Below are 17,608 nucleotides of genomic sequence, written 5' to 3'. Positions count from 1 at the left end.
GGAAGTGGGAATTACTGCAATTTCTGTACAAAGTTTTGGCAAAATTTTTAGTGAATCTAATCAAGCCTAGTCAAACTCGCGTAAGATTCTAAGGGACGTTGCATTTTTTAGGGAACATAACTTCTAGAATTTTAGAAAGGATAGCCAAAAAATATTTGTAGAATTTTCCGTATTTTTTTAAGAGAAATCTTTTATGAGATTTTCACAAGAATTCCATAAAGGTTGTTTTGTTCGTTGAAGTTGGAATTTCTCACGAAATACAAAAAAAATAGGTCTAAAAAAGCTCCTTTGAAATGTTTGACGATCACCAAAAAATAATCTTTTGTAAAACAGCGGCAATTTCAGCGAAATGGGAAACACACGAGACAGCTTCTAGAAATAATCATTAGAAAAAAAACATATAGAAAAGATTCCGGGCTGAAAAACTGTTATTGCAAATGCCGATGAAATTCAGAAAAATATTCTTACTGACTGTTGATAGGAAGTCGTTCTAAAGAAAATTAGGAAGTATAATACAAAAAAAATGAAAAAAGCCCCGACGGATTTTTTGGAAGAATTTATTCAATGTATATATTTTTTAAGTTTTACGAGAAGCATGTCAGTTTAAAGTTTAAAAGTATTTAAATGTACACGCAGAAAAATGGCGTATATTTAAAACAATAAAATGCATGATTGATTTTCATAATGGGAATTTATCTATTCCAAAGTTATAATGTTAAGGTGCATAAAAACAAGGAAAACTTTGAATTTTTGTAAAAGATTTTGATTTCAATTTACACATTTTTTCATTTCTCGTTTAACGTAAATGAGTTAAATGATATAATGGCAGTTTTAGCGCCGAAAACTAGTTTAACAATGTAAATAGAAGAAACAGCAAATGCTTAAAAGAAGAACAAAGTCATGGGTAATATATTAGTACACCCGATTATTTATTTTACTGTCACCCAATCAAATTTTAACCAATTCCTATGATATCTTGTACACAGCGAGACATGGTTGATTAGTACTATCCGTGTACGAAAAATCAAGTCAATTGTTTCAAAACAGACTGAGTTATTTATTATACCAAAAAAATAAAAATACTGCTATTTTATCTTGTCCGACGTTTCGGTCCGTTTGGGACCTTCTTCTGGGACTCTAAAAGATTATTTATTAAATCACGGACGTCGGACAAGATAAAATAGCAGTATTTTTATTTTTGTTAGCACTGGAAAGCCATACTCGTAGAGTGATGATCTTTCGGCCTGATGATCTTCGGACAAATGGCCTGACACCATTGCGTAGCAGGCACTAAGATACTCTATGCTCAAGGAAGTCAAGGAAGTATGTACAGGTCGGGCTCTATTATCTGGAGTCGGGTTCTGAAGATTCCCAGCCGAATTGAAAGATCTCCATTCTGGACGATTGCAAGCCATCATCGCTTTGACCTGTGTCTAGGTCAAATTTCTGTCCACATGCTTTACTTCGTTGTTGAGGCTGCGCCGCCATGAGCCTCTGGATCTGCCTCTGCTGTGATGTCCTGCTGGTTTCCAATCGAACGCTTGCTTGCAGATTTCGTTTCCGCCCCGGTGTAGAGTGTGGCCGACCCACCTCCACTTTCGCTCTTGAATTTCTGTAGCTGTAGACATCGACGATGGAGCTCCACGTTGGAGATCCAATTGTGAAGAAACCATGCATGAATTATATACCGCAGCTATTGATGAATACCCGCAGCCGTTGAGTGCTCTCCACTGATACACACCAAGTTTCATTGGCGTACAGTAGCACAGATTTCACGTTCGATTTGAAAATTTAGGTATCTCGACTTATCTGCTTGTTCTTCTACACATTTCTTAAACTTGCAAAAGCAACCGCCTTCTTGATCCGTGCACCTATGTCGATCTTGGTGCCGCCATTTGGCTACCAAGATATTGGAAACTTTCGAAATTCTCCACTGCTTGCCCGGGAGCTGGCTACCGTAAAGCTGGAAGAGTTGACCGTATTTACACCCTACGATTCGATCTTGGGGGTGGAAGCTCAGATAAAATATTATCTCCTGGGCGCCCATTAAAAACACCACCCCCGGCGAAGACTGGCGCTTGAGCCTAGCTATTTAGCACTGTAGTTGGAGGAAATGCCAATGCAGAACCCGTAGCTTCTGGGAAGGTAAGCCCAGCTCCCTGGGTTAGTGGGTTGTTGTCAGGCCCTGCGAGCCAGCCGTAAAAAAGACTAGCACCGGAAAATCAACAAGAGAAGAATGCGAACCGATACCAATGGCGACGACCACAGCGACGAAAAGGGACTTGCGATTGGAAGCTCGGTACGTGGAACTGCAGATCTCTTAACTTCATCGGGAGCACCCGCATACTCGCCGATATACTGAAGGACCGCGGGTTCGGAATCGTAGCGCTGCAGGAGGTGTGTTGGACAGGATCTATGGTGCGAACGTTTAGAGGTAATCATACCATCTACCAGAGTTGCGGCAACACACGTGAGCTGGGAACAGCTTTTATAGTGATGGGCGACATGCAGAGGCGCGTGATCGGTTGGTGGCCGATCGACGAAAGAATGTGCAGGTTGAGGATCAAGGGCCGATTCTTCAACATTAGCATAATAAACGTGCACAGCCCTCACTCCGGAAGCACTGATGATGACAAGGACGCATTTTACGCGCAGCTCGAACGCGAGTATGATCGCTGCCCAAACCACGACGTCAAGATCATCATAGGGGATCTAAACGCTCAGGTAGGCCAGGAGGAGGAATTCAGACCGACGATTGGAAAGTTCAGTGCCCACCAGCTGACGAACGAAAATGGCCTACGCCTCATCGATTTCGCCGCCTCCAAGAACATGGCCATTCGTAGCACCTTCTTCCAGCACAGCCTTCCGTATCGTTACACCTGGAGATCACCACAACAAACGGAATCGCAAATCGACCACGTTCTGTTTGATGGACGGCACTTCTCCGACATTATCGACGTCAGGACCTATCGTGGCGCTAATATCAACTCCGATCACTACCTGGTGATGGTTAAACTGCGCCCAAAACTCTCCGTTATTAACAATGTACATTACCGGCGGCCGCCCCGGTACGATCTAGAGCGACTGAAGCAACCGGATGTCGCCACCGCATACGCGCAGAATCTCGAGGCAGCATTGCCGGACGAGGGTGTGCTCGATGTGGCCCCTCTAGAGGACTGCTGGAGTACAGTGAAAGCAGCCATCAACAACGCAGCCGAGAGCACTATCGGGTACGTAGAACGGAGTCGACGGAACGATTGGTTCGATGAGGAGTGCAGAGCGGTTCTGGAGGAGAAAGATGCAGCGAGGGCGGTAATGCTGCAGCATGGAACCCGACAGAATGTGGAGCGATACAGACAGAAGCGGAAGCAGCAGACCCGTCTCTTCCGGGAGAAAAAGCGCCGCCTGGAAGAAGCGGAGTGCGAGGAAACGGAACTGCTGTGCCGTTCACAGGAAACACGCAAGTTCTACCAGAAGCTCAACGCATCCCACAAAGGCTACGTGCCGCAAGCCAAAATATGCAGGGATAAGGAAGGGAGCCTCCTGACGGACAAACGTGAGGTGATCGAAAGGTGGAAGCAGCACTTCGACGAGCACCTGAATGGCGAAGAGAATGTAGGCACGGAGAACCAAGGCAGCGGAGGAAATGACTATGTTGGTGCAGCAGAGGACGGGAACGAACCAACTCCCACGCTGAGGGAAGTTAAGGATGCCATCCACCAGCTCAAAAACAACAAAGCGGCTGGTAAGGACGGTATCGCAGCAGAACTCATCAAGATGGGCCCGGAAAAGTTGGCCACCTGTCTGCACCAGTTAGTAGTCAAGATCTGGGAAACCGAACAGCTACCGGAGGAGTGGAAGGAAGGGATAATCTGTCCCATCCACAAGAAAGGCGACAAGGTAATGTGTGAGAATTTTCGAGCGATCACCGTTTTGAATGCCGCCTACAAAGTGCTATCCCAGATCATCTTCCGTCGTCTTTCACCAAAAGTAAATGAGTTCGTGATACGACAGTATCGACCGCACAGAGCTATGGAAAATTATGGACGAGAACAGCTTTCCCGGGAAGCTGACTAGACTGATAAGAGCAACGATGGACGGTGTGCAGAACAGCGTAAGGATTTCGGGTGAGCTATCCAGTTCATTTGAATCTCGACGGGGACTACGACAAGGTGATGGACTTTCCTGCCTACTATTCAACATCGCCCTGGAAGGTGTTATGCGACGAGCCGGGCTCAACAGCCGGGGTACGATCTTCACGAAATCCGGCCAATTCGTCTGTTTTGCGGATGACATGGATATTATTGCCAGAACATTTGGAACGGTGGCAGAACAGTACACCCGCCTGAAACGTGAAGCAGCAAAGGTCGGACTGGTGGTGAATGCGGCTAAGACAAAGTACATGCTGGTAGGTGGGACTGAGCGAGACAGGACAAGCCTTGGCAGCAATGTTACGATAGACGGGGATATTTTCGAGGTGGTAGAAGAATTCGTCTACCTCGGTTCCTTGCTAACGGCTGACAATAACGTGAGCCGTCAAATACGAAGGCGCATCATCAGTGGAAGTCGTGCCTACTATGGGCTCCAAAAGAAACTGCGGTCAAAAAAGATTCACCCCCGCACCAAATGTACCATGTATAAGACGTTAATAAGACCGGTGGTTCTCTACGGACACGAGACATGGACGATGCTCGAGGAGGACCTGCGAGCACTCGGAGTTTTCGAGCTACGAGTGCTAAGGACGATCTTCGGCGGCGTGCAGGTGAACGGTGTGTGGCGGAGAAGGATGAACCACGAGCTCGCTGCACTTTACGGTGAACACAGTATCCAGAAAGTGGCCAAAGCTGGAAGGATATGGTGGGCAGGGCATGTTGCAAGAATGCCGGACAACAACCCTGCAAAGTTGGTGTTTGCTAACCATCCGGTTGGTACAAGAAGGCGTGGAGCGCAGAGAGCACGATGGGCGGACCAAGTGGAGCGTGATCTGGCGAGTGTTGGGCGTGACCGAGGATGGAGAGCTGCAGCTGCAAATCGAGTATTATGGCGGCAAATTGTTGATTCAGTATTATCATGAATTTGATGTGAACTAAACAAATGAAATGAATGATTCGATCTTCCGCCTCCTACTTCTTTCATTTGCTGCCGTAAATAGTAAGACGGAGCCGCCTGGTATTTCATTAGAATTCAAAGCGGAAAATGCCAGAGGTCGTATTGCCCCACCTCAAGGTGCGTTTTGCCCCCCAACAGTTGTTCAGCAACCAAAACGTAACACTTTTTTAAATTGTTAATTGGATTCGGTAAAACTGATATCACGCGGACCAAAAGTTGGCGTCTCTTAGTAAAATAAGTAAACTAATTTTCAAAACGCAAGACACCCATAAAATCATCTTAATCTTAGCTATAGGGCCACGTTTGCTTAGGGGGTGTATATTACCCCACCTTCCCATATAGTGAACGTAAGCGACAAAAATAAACCTACAGTAGGAACGGTGCAGCGTCCATCATTGATGTGACCCTTTGGAGCCCGAGTCTAAACCCTAGTTCGACGACCCTCCAGAAGGTCATCGACCGTCATCGAAGATGGCTGACCTCGCGCTTCGATAAGAGGGCATTTGTTGAGTGATAGCTAGAGGGTAATACCGACGATCTATCCAGCGATGATCTAGTCGAAACACTAAGCTGTGCATGTAACGCCGCAATGCCAAGACGATCCCTACCCAGAAATTGACGCAATCCAGTATACTGGTGGTGTCCATCAATCGCAGAACTCCGCGCATCCTACCTAAGAGCTAGAAGGAAGATACAAAGTGCTCGCACCGATGAGGGTAGAATGGAGCAAAGTGAGACCTTCATGGTGACTAAACAGGCACGGAACACAGAGATTAAGGCGCGTAAGCAGGTGTGCTACGAAAATGTCTGTCAGGCAGCCAACACGATCTCTTGATATGATGCCTACAGATTGTCGAGTTCATCGCTATAGCGAAGACGCTTAAGTTAAACAAGGCTCCGGGTCCAGACGGTATCCCGACAGAGGCGAATTTTCGAAGAGGTGGAGAAGGCAACGAATGACTATCTAAAATTTTGGAATTCATAATTAAGAGAAAAAAAATATCTAGAAAAAGAACCCTACAAGATTGTAACCCCGCATTAGTAAATCTGGCCCTGTTCCTATTCAAGTAAAGTATTAAAGAAAAACATTATACGATACTGCTGTAGACGTATTTTACAAAATTTTATCGGAAATAATTATCCAAGAAATTCCTTCAAGGAAAAAACGTCGTAGCAGAAATTTAAAAAACCCAATCTGGTATAATAGACAGATAAAAAATTTGAAGAACCGCAAACAAAAAGCCCATAAAAATTACAAGACACACAATACCAATGAAAATCTAGCAAATTATTTGGATATATGCGAGCAACTGAACTTAGCCATCAGTAATGTATTTGAAGAATATAATTCAAAAACTGAAAGCGAAATAAAGTCCTGTCCAAAGAACTTCTTCAACTACGTAAAATCCAAATTAAAATCTGACAATTTTCCATCCATTATGCATCTTGATGAATCTGTTGGTGATAACTCGGAAAAAATTTGCAATCTTTTTGCAAATTTCTTCCAAGAAATCTATACAACATTTTCTGAAGAAGATCGTGACCGCGATTATTTTGCATTTTTCCCAGAATTCCCTAGGGACATTGGCGTAAACCAACTCCAAGTGCAGGATATTTTACAATTTTACATGCTCTTAAGAATCTAGACGCCTCAAAAGGTCCTGGTCCTGACGGGATCCCCCCAGTATTCATGAAAACTTTAGCACAGGAACTGACTGCTCCTTTGTTTTGGCTTTTTAATATGTCGCTGGAATCTGGTAATTTCCCAAAACTGTGGAAAAGCTCTTTTCTAGTACCTATTTTCAAATCTGGCCGAAAATCAGACGTACGTAATTATCGTGGTATAGCCATTATCTCTTGCATTCCGAAACTTTTCGAGGCAATTGTCAACGAAAAGCTATTTCTCCAAACCAAAAACAGAATTACTGATATGCAACACGGCTTCTTCAAAGGTCGGTCGACCTCAACAAATTTACTGCAATTCATAGACTATTCATTAAACGCAATGGATAATGGAAACCACGTGGAAGCTCTCTACACGGACTTTAGTAAGGCATTTGATCGCATTGACATACCAATGCTACTTTTCAAACTACAAAAAATCGGAATTGAGCCAATTTTCCTGAAATGGCTTGAATCATACCTAACTGACCGTCAACAAATAATTAAATTCAATGGAAACAAGTCAAACCCAATTCAAGTCACTTCAGGTGTCCCCCAAGGCTCTCATTTAGGACCTCTTCTCTTTATTATGTATGTAAACGACATTTCCTTCATTTTAAACAAACTGAAAGTTCTAATTTATGCCGATGACATGAAGCTCTTCCTGGAAATACGAAATGAAGAAGACATCAATGTATTCCACAATGAAATTCTACGTATGGTGCAAAAAAAGCCTTTTAGAATTAAATGTAAAAAAATGCAATTTAATATTATTTAGCAGAAAAAGAACAACACCAAACATTTCAGTTGCATTAGGAAATCAAAATGTGGAAAAATGTGAAAGAGTAAGAGACTTAGGAGTAATCTTAGACTCTAAGCTTACTTTCGTAGACCACTACTTTATTAAGCGTTTCTGCTACAACTTTAATGACCCATACACAATCAAAACTCTATATATTGCATATGTAAGATCAATACACGAAGAAAGATTAGAATCAGTACAAAAGCAATTTCTATTATATGCCCTTCGTAAATTAGGTTGGACTTCATTTCCACTTCCATCATATGAAGCACGCTGCAAGCTTATCGACATACAAACATTGAAAGAGCGGCGTAAAATTGCAATGGTTTCTTTTGTTAACGATATCGTTTCACAACGTATTGATTCAACAAAAATCTTATCCTCATTAAATTTTTACATACCTTCTCGGCAACTACGAAATCGAAACATATTCATAACAAACCACCGTAGAACAAACTACGCCAAATTTGGGCCTCTTAATCGAATGATGGACATTTATAATCAACACTGCGAAACCATTGACTTTACAATGTCTCGGCATAACCTTAGAAAATACTTTTACAGTCTTCGAAGTCCCAACACCTAAAAACATTATAAATACACTACCTATCCTAATTTAATTTTTTATTATTTTTTATGTATTTCTTAGACTAAACTATAGCATTAAGAAACAAAAAATATGTATATGTAAATGTACTAGTCTACGTCGGTTGACGAAATAAATAAATAAATAAATAAATAAAAACAGGGGATAAACAAAATGATCGGGACAGGCAAAATTTTCACTTATTAAAAAATGTTCAACTAGTTGTAACTTTTCGAAAAGTTTATCAAATATTCTCAAATTTTCACTGTAAGTTCATCAACTAGTTATGTATCAGTAATCCAAATTTGGAAAAATTGGGCTATTCTCCATGAAGTTATAAAGATTCTTGAAAAAAGTATAATTATGCGATAGTCAACTTTGAGCTGTTATATCTCCGGATTGAATGTACCGACTGCAACGAAATTTTGACCATTTATGACCTATATACTGCCGTGAATCGCATATCAGTCCCATCTTTGCTGGATTTCCTATGCCAATGGGACAGATATGCGATTCACGGCAGTATAATGAGCTATGAAAAACCTTTGACTTAACTTAAAATTTTTAGCACGGAAGAAAATTATAACGATTAGATTATTTCTCTAATTTGACACCAAATTATCCAAAACATCAACATCGTTTCAAAATTCAAGATGCAAATTATAGTTTTTTTTATTTCCCTCTAATTGATAAACATATAAATGTGTTTTGAAGGAAAGTAACAACATAGTCGCCAATAAATTGAAAAGGTTTTGGGATGCATATTAAAAATAGACTAATTTACTAAAAAAATCGTGAAAAAAATGAAATAGCTATAACTTTTTCTCTTGTTAAAAATTTCAAGTAAAGTCAAACGTTTTTCAGAGTTCATTATATAAGTCATAAATGGTCAAAATTTCATTGCATTCGGTTCATTCAATTCGGAGACATAACAGCTCAAAGTTGGCTATTGGATAATTATACCTTTTTCAAGAATCTTCATAACTTCGTGGAGAATAGACCGATTTTTTTTTCAAATTTGACCCACTGATACACAACTAATTGATGAACTTACAGTAAAAATTTGAGAACATTCGATGCCCTTTTCGAAAAGTTACAACTAGTTGAACATTTTTTGAAAAGTGAAAATTTTGCCTGTCCCGATCATTTTGTCTATCTCCTGTACACCATTACTTATCAGAAAAATATATATTCAATGTGTTTGCCACTTCATCAACGCAGGTGTTATTTGCACAACACCCTTTAAAATCGTTGTTGCCGATATACATACTATCAGCACAAGTCCGTTCCATCACTAGCAGTATAATCTACACACATGAGAAACAAGAGCCTCAGCCTCAGATGATTTTTATTTTTGGTCTGGGTCTCGGAAAACTTTTCACGGCTTATTAATTATTTCCCAACCATTGCTAGCTCATGCGTGCATCGCAGCTGATAAGTATTGTAGCCATGCCGGTGTAGGAACTCACCGGTGCTTTTGGGATAATATTCAGTTTTTCAATGTCTCACGGTAATGAAGCTTACCGGGGGGAAACTGAAAATGTTTCAAAATTATGCGGTATAATTAACACCAGCAGCCGCAGGCGCTGTGTCCTGCACCTTCCTAATGAGCACCATTGGCACTGATGAGTAGACAAAGTTTTTCCCTCCAAATACAAGGAAGAGGTTATCAACCGGAAAGGATTGTTTGCATAAAACGACTGCTTCTGGGACTACCTTTCGTATGATGTTCTCGCTCAGTTCACATCATGTATCTTTTGTTATAAGAGATAGAGGTGTTAAATGAAAGTTTACAACACGAACATTGCATACTTCATGATGTAAAGCGGCCAAATCTATGTAAATACCTTCTTTCGAGGTGACATTGGGCCTAGAGGGTCACATTGATCCATCGATCCCACGGATTCAATATAAGTCAGAGAATCCGGCGGTATCTTAGAACTATGTATTCTACAGTCCCAATAGTGCACACGAAATTCAAAATTGTTAAAAAGGGGCATGAAATTCACTCTGAAGCGGTTTGAACTTTGAATTTTAGGAAAAAAGTACTGAATCGATATTGATGAAATGTTTACCACTTAAACTGTATATAGTGTTGGAAACTTTCAAATTTTCTGATGTTTTGAAGAACCAACAACTTAGTTCTAGCTATTACATATTTTATAATTGTGCACAAGGTTCTCAAACTTCAGGTATTTTTCAACTATATCTTTTTTTATCTGTGTCAATGAGATTTTCAGCCCTTGGCTAGTTCATCTCCGGACCCATAATTTACTTCCTACAGAAGAAAGAACTCCCATTTGTTGATAGTGGGATTCGATCCCAGGTGTGATAGTCACGTGCTGTAGCCATCACACCAGGTTTCTTCCACATCTTCAAGCAGCTAATAAGTAAAAGATCCAATGTACGCTACCAAAAATTATAGACAAGTTTGTGTAACCAATATTGTCAGCTCAACCTTTTACTGGAAGATTTCTTAAACTGTATTCAAACACAACTTATAATATTTCCGCATAAGCCAACAACTCTGTATTTAAGGTTTTCATGTAGACACTTGGTGTATTGTCACTATGAGGGTTTTTTTCAAAAAAAAAAAATTGGTCGGATGAAGTAAAATATCTGAGACTCTTGCAAGACAGCAATTTAACATTCAAAAATCACATCAAATGTAATAAATAAACTAAGCCACTTAAAAATACTAAAAAAAACTTTGCCCTAAAACATGTTTTTATTACCAGGAAGAACTTAGTTCAAAAATAAAATCAAATGTTGAAGGTACTAATATCTTTTTGCATTCCTGTCGAGTCTTCCACTGATTCTAGTTATCAATGTTTCAAGTAGTATACATAAGGTATCAACAAAAAATATTACATTTTGAGAAGTTCAACATCTAATTCTAAAACAAATAAAAAAGTCTAAATGATTAGAAGTGTTTCGAAAATGGCTCACTCTATTCATAATCCAATCTTCTAGCCAACCGAAACGGTATGAAAGCAAAATTTCACACTTGCATTAATTCTTGTTTGAAACCTACTCCGCGGTACACACCACACTGCGATCCAATTACTGGCTTTGAGATACCCGAGTTCCGGTTATGTGATCTCTATGATTTACATTTGTCCTCATTTCTGGCGCCCACGCTGCTGCCACCATTTTCGTCCTATGCGGTGCGGCGCCGTCATCACACCGCTACAATTTTCGTATCCTTCTCACTTGTTTATCTGATTATGGAGGCATCGTGTTACTTTTATACATCAAATGGGTTTTTCAACGCAATTTCACCTCCCGATGTCATGCACAAGAACCATGAACACTCGGAGCTTGTTCTGTTCATGGTCCAATCATCAGTGGTTATTACCACATTTGCGCGCACCATCACGATAATTGGTATTATATTCGATAACGATCTTTTCGAAACACGGAAAAAGATCTCCGGGCACCCTGGAGGCGTATGAAACAGAGCTAGCTGGCTATGGGCCAGCCATTCCCAATCAGTGGTTTGTGGATCCGTTATAGGATTCGCAAACAATATCACATAATGACGGACTAGGGAAGTTGGATTTTCTTTTATTTTTTGTAATTGATACATACTTCATGATAATGTTCAACATTTATGAATATACACCGTGTCCAATAAGTTCTCATACAAAATACAAATTAAGAAAACATAATTTAATTTCACATCTGTGATTCATATTTTCAAAATGAATGCAGGCATAATACTGATTAAATAAAGCCTACGGTTAAGAATGAAATTATTTTCTATTTGTTTTTACAAGCCTAGCAGTACTCTTCCGTTTTCTGAAATCCGTTTGCTCCGGCACGGAAGAAGAATGTTCGAAAAGTTTTTCATTCTACGGTAGCTAAATATGTAGAGTCCATAAGGATAAAATTTAAGTTTTTATCCCAGGTATTGTACCAAATGGATATACTCAAGCTGAAACAATACAATTTTGTTAATGATATGGTAAGAAATTTGCTAGTAAGCTTCACTTGAGCTAATTTCCTTGAAAATGATCGTTATATTAGAGATAAATATCATTAAACGTACATTGTGGACAAAATTTACCACAATAGGGATACAAGTACGTTTAAGAAGTGAGAATGTTGTGAATCAACAAGATAAGATACAGCCATGCTTCTTTAACACAACAAATCTCATTAAAACAGGTAAATGGACATTTTTGTTTGATTCGCGTTTTATTGTGTACAAAATAAAATGGCTTCGTACTCCACCAATACAGAGTCTCATATTTTTTCTCTTTTGGTCATAGTTACTACTAGCAATGGTGAGGACAGGGACCAAATTTGTTTCAACTTTAAACCACTACTCGTTAAAATGTGACGAGATTCCAAAAAATGGCATCCGTGCCAGCTGAAATGGACTTAAGACACATAAGCAACCAGCAGAGAAAGATAAAGGACAGTTAATTCCAAAACATGTGCAGCATTTGATCAGTGTTAGTTTGCCTTTCAATAAATATATTTACTTTGATAATCCTAATTACAGATGTGAAATGAATTCAATTTGATATTGTATGAGAACTTATTGGACACGGTGTATTAATATAGAATACATATAGTAAGATTTCTGAGGATTTGTAAAAACAAAATGAAATTTTATTCCTAAATTCAAATTGTTGTCAAAAGTTGTAATGAAATCCTGTAACCACTTGCATAATAATTCAGTAAGAAACTCTTCTGTAAATCAATGAAATTTTTTTCACGTATTCTAGAAAAATATCAAATATTGTGGTCAACGTTTTTTGCAGGACATTCGTCACTTTTTTTCAAATCTCTTAAATGTTTCAAAAATGCGAAAACATTTACAAACTTTAAATTTGAAATATTTTTTTCTATTTTCAGCCAAAAATTCTACCATATAGACCATTTTAAATATAGAATGGACCAGGTGCGATGCTTAAAGTGCATTCCTTTCACGCCAAGGGTCTAGGATCTAATCCCATTCCTGCAACATTATGAAATGTGAGGTCTTCCTTCGAAAGGGAAGCAACTGTGGTTTCTGAGGTAAACTATCCTTGGACGAAAAATATCATTAATATGCATAGATAAAAATAAAAAAAAAACATAATATAATAACATATTAACAATTTATCGCCAGACATTAACTAGGGGCTTTCTGGAAAATAAGCTGATAAAATCCAGCTAACGAACCAATCTTTTACCAAAATTTTGTATGAAAATTTGCCGACCATACGGCAGAGGTAGCGTATGAAAGTTCATCTTACTTTGTATTACATTTTCTTGTGGATTACGTAAAATACACGTAAAATTTTCCTAAAAATTCACCGGACATACTTTTTGAAATTTAATTAGGCATTTCTATCAAATATGTATATTCCTAAAAGTGATTGAGGAAATTCGTCATGAGATTTTTGTAGGAATGTATTTCCATGCTTTCTGACTACAATTCTCCCAAGAATTCCATTACGTTAGTCGTTAGCTCATCTCCATTATTGTCTCCAAAAACATTTAAGATCTTGAAAAATAGCAATGTCAATCATTTTTTAGATAAATCATGATATTATACGGGATTCTCCAAAAACGATTAAACGATGGAAATCTACACCATTTATTGGAATCGAAATTTATTGGCTATTCCGTGGAATCCCGGTTTATTTTTTTCAAAATATATTTTTGAAGGCGTAATTTTTAGAATGTGGCGAAACGCTTGTTTGTCAAATGATTATTTCGTGTGTTATTAGGTTTGAGAGGCCCCCGCGGAAACTTTTTCTGGTGTTCCGGAGCCGCTATATGACACCCCCGTGGAACCTGTGCTGGATGTGCCGGGGTGGCCATATCACTTGATACAGACGGCATGTTTAGGTTGAAAACCAGAAGAGCCCCCAATGAGGCCCCGGGGAACCTGTCACAGCGATCCAGATGAGTCAACTTATTCAAATCGGGTTGTTGCAGTCAGGGTTCCTGATTTCCACTGTTCATCTTCTTCCACATCCGAAAACAGTCAGCAGCGAACGGTTGTCGCTTTAGTTTGTGTGCTTGCTTGTCAGCGACGACAGCAAACTCCGGCGAACAGTGGGAAGCCACACGTGGAAATTACTCATTCGTCCACATTCGCATCGCAAGCGATCGAGCGGTGATGCGATTCGTGAGTGATATTGTGCATACGAATTTTTGATGTTTCCAAAATATGTTTATTATTTTCTTTGCTAATCTAGCATTTCAACAACAATACACTAAAAATGTATGCATTACATGCAAAAATTCTCTTCTATAGACTGTTTCAGAAATTATAAATACACTAACGATTAACTGCCATTTCAATTTGAGCATAATATCCAAAAAAGTTTCTTCTGGCTTTTATAGTAAACATGCCAACGAAGCAAATAATACCAATTTTGTTGATGTTTCTGGTAAAAGTTAAGAAATAGGGCTCTCTAAACTAGATGATTAAAATTTGAAGTTGCACAAAGTGGTCAAAAAATGTAGCATAGTAGAAAAGAAAAAAATCTAACAGATAAAATATTTCATTTCCAAACACAATAAAAATGGCTGTATCGATAATAAAAGATATTTCTCGATTGGTAAGAGTAATTTTTATTGGAATATTTAATCAAGAACCACCATTATGCTGCCGTTCTACGCCCGATTGTCCCATGTTATATGGGAATCCCATATAACATGGGACAATTATGCGTAGAACGGCAGTATGGGCCTTCTTAATACAATTTTTTTTGTTTCAAATTTCTCAACAACACCAGTAGCAACAAACGTTAAGCAAACGAATGTCTTAATTACTGTTTACTGCATTCTTTTTCATGGTATGACAAGCTTTGCCATCTGAAGGATCGAATGAGCTGATAAAATAAGTTTGTTTAGATTAAATGCGTTCAGGAAAGCTAAAAAACTGTGTGGTAGTTCTTATGTTCCGTATAAAACCTTAAAAAATTAGAAACTTGATCTCCGAAAAAATGTTGTGGGAATGCCTTTATCGATTTTTCCCAAATTTTGATCAAGGCATTATGTAGACAACTTGTTGAGAAAGCGAATGTGATAAAAATTTAGATAATTTTTGGTATTTAGTGATAAATAATGTTGAAATCATGAAAAAACACCTTTGTACAAATGCAAATTTGAAAAATTAAATTATTTGTTAGAGAACTCGACTGTTCTTTAAAATATCAAGACAATTGAAAGGAAATATAAAAATATGAAGTACAATATGCTATACTCTGAAACAAGTTGGTAAAAATCATTAGAACAGTTCATTTAATTGAATAAACAAAGTGTATTTATAATTTCTGAAACAGTCTATAGTTATGATAATAGCCGCTTCGATCGCTCACCAGCATTCTTCACCATTCGCCATTCATTCATTCGCGTGCGATCCAAACTTCGACGAACGGCAACGAATATCCATGCCAAACAATTTGCGCATCGCTTCCCACTGGTGATGGGGTTGCATGTTTGATCACGACTATCCGTTTGCTGCATCTTTCTCGATTCGCTTCAGCAAAGAGGAGTGAGTATGAATGGAGTGAGGCGAATATACCGATCCTTGGTTGCAGTTGTGTTTCACTGTTCGCAACAAAAAAAATCACTGAAAATCGATGGTTCGACTACAATAACATGCCGCTTCTTCACGAGCAACAGAAGGGGAGCGAACAACAATCGACAACAATAGCTATCGAAGTCGACAACGTGGAGGAGAACGTATACGAGGAGGAGAACGTATAGAGGAGAAATCCAGCGATACTGATAGTGTGAATGCATCAGTATCCAGCAATAAAGCAAATAGGTAACAAGAAACAATCGAAAACGAAGAAAACAGAAGCAAAACCTCAACGCTATGATCCAGATTCTGACTCGGTGCTAAACCAGATGCACAAAAAGCAGAACAAAACCAGCCCGCCCTTGAGCGATAGCGACAATAGTTAAACCACCATCCCTGATCGGACTCTCAGCAAGGGTAGCTACCGGATTTCATCGTACAAATGGATCGACAACGAGAGTGAACGACGATTACTAATAGAAGAGGATAAGCAAAGAATATCTGAAGCCATCGGTACTCCGTTGAATCAGATGACCTTTTATTATGATTGATTTTTTGTGTTTTAGATTTTATTGTATTGTAGACCATAAAACTAAATTTTATTATTTTATTTTATTGTAAATGTATCTATACTGAATTCGGCTCCGTAAAGTGCTGCGCACGCCCGAACCTTTAAATAAACGAACTAAGGAAACTACAAAAACACACGAAACAATCACTTTAAGCCATTTTGGCAATCCCTTGACCCCAACACATTCTGGAATATCCCCGAAATGGTTCCGGTTATTGTACGGCCACTTCAGTATAATAAACTAGCACCAATTTATGATCGATTGAGGGTGACTTCAAACAAATCGGATGAAAATTGACGAAATGCCAGCATTTTGAAAATGAATTTTCGGGGGTCGGGTACGTGAAGGTTAAAAGACAATTTCTGCATGCAATGCATAAATTTCAATGTATTGCGGTGTATATTTTGAAATGGGGACCCCAGTTAGCTTAGTGGTTAAAGCTATGCATCACCAGTTCAGAGACAGTTGACAAAGAAAACCCTCCAATTAATACCTTGGGAAGTACTCAAAGAACACTAAGCAGGCTTGTCCGCACTGAGCGCATGAAAATTCTGCTCTTTTGATTTACACTACCAAAACCATCGTATTTATGTAATCTTCCTATCTTACTTGATAGAAGGATGTTTGAATATCCTAAATGTCATTTCGAACTGTCAAAAAATCGCACCGCAGTGCCGCACTGAGCGCGCAAAGAGAAATTCACTGGGGTGAATTCACCCGGGTGAAATTCTCTTTGCGCGCACAGTGTGGCACTGCGGTGCGATTTTTTGACAGTTCAAAATGACATTTAGGATATTCAAACATCCTTCTATCAGGTAAGATAGGAAGATTGCATAAATACGATGGTTTTGGTAGTGTAAATCAAAAGAGCAGAATTTGCATGCGCTCAGTGCGGACAAGCCTGACACTAAGTTGAAGATAGGTAGGCCAAGTTCCAGTAGGAACGTAGAGCCATACAGAAGAAAAAGAAGATCTTGAAATGCTAAATTATCAAAGAAAATAATAAATAATTTTTCACGATGTCGTATGCACAATTACGTATACGAATCGCATCGCGGGTCGATCATGTACGTGCAAATGAAAACGAATGAATAATGTCCAGTGTAGCGTTCAACCGTTCGCCGGAGTTAGCTGCCGTTGCCGCACAAAAACAAAAGCTACAACCGTTTGCTGCCGAGTAGCTTCCAATGTGAATAATGATGCAAAGTGGAAATCAGGAAAAATGGCACAAAGTATATCTGTACCTGTACCACGATATTCGAGTTCCAAATGGTCAATTCACAAAAAAAAACTTGCTAGCAGAGGAGGGAAATTTCATGGGAATGTCATTTAGTTTTTGTGAT

At 39.1% G+C, this 17,608-nt stretch overlaps 1 protein-coding gene across 1 annotated transcript in view; it reads right to left on the bottom strand.

Moving 5' to 3' along the window:
* The window catches only part of LOC115266332 (gamma-aminobutyric acid type B receptor subunit 1), a 458,609-nt gene that overhangs the window by 414,406 nt on the left and 26,595 nt on the right, over window positions 1-17,608 (bottom strand). The gene's annotated exons all lie outside the window — the stretch shown is intronic.

This window comes from Aedes albopictus, chromosome 2 (genome assembly GCF_035046485.1).
Source record: "Aedes albopictus strain Foshan chromosome 2, AalbF5, whole genome shotgun sequence".
NCBI classification, from domain to species: domain Eukaryota; kingdom Metazoa; phylum Arthropoda; class Insecta; order Diptera; family Culicidae; genus Aedes; species Aedes albopictus.
This window is presented reverse-complemented; position numbering and strand designations above follow the sequence as displayed.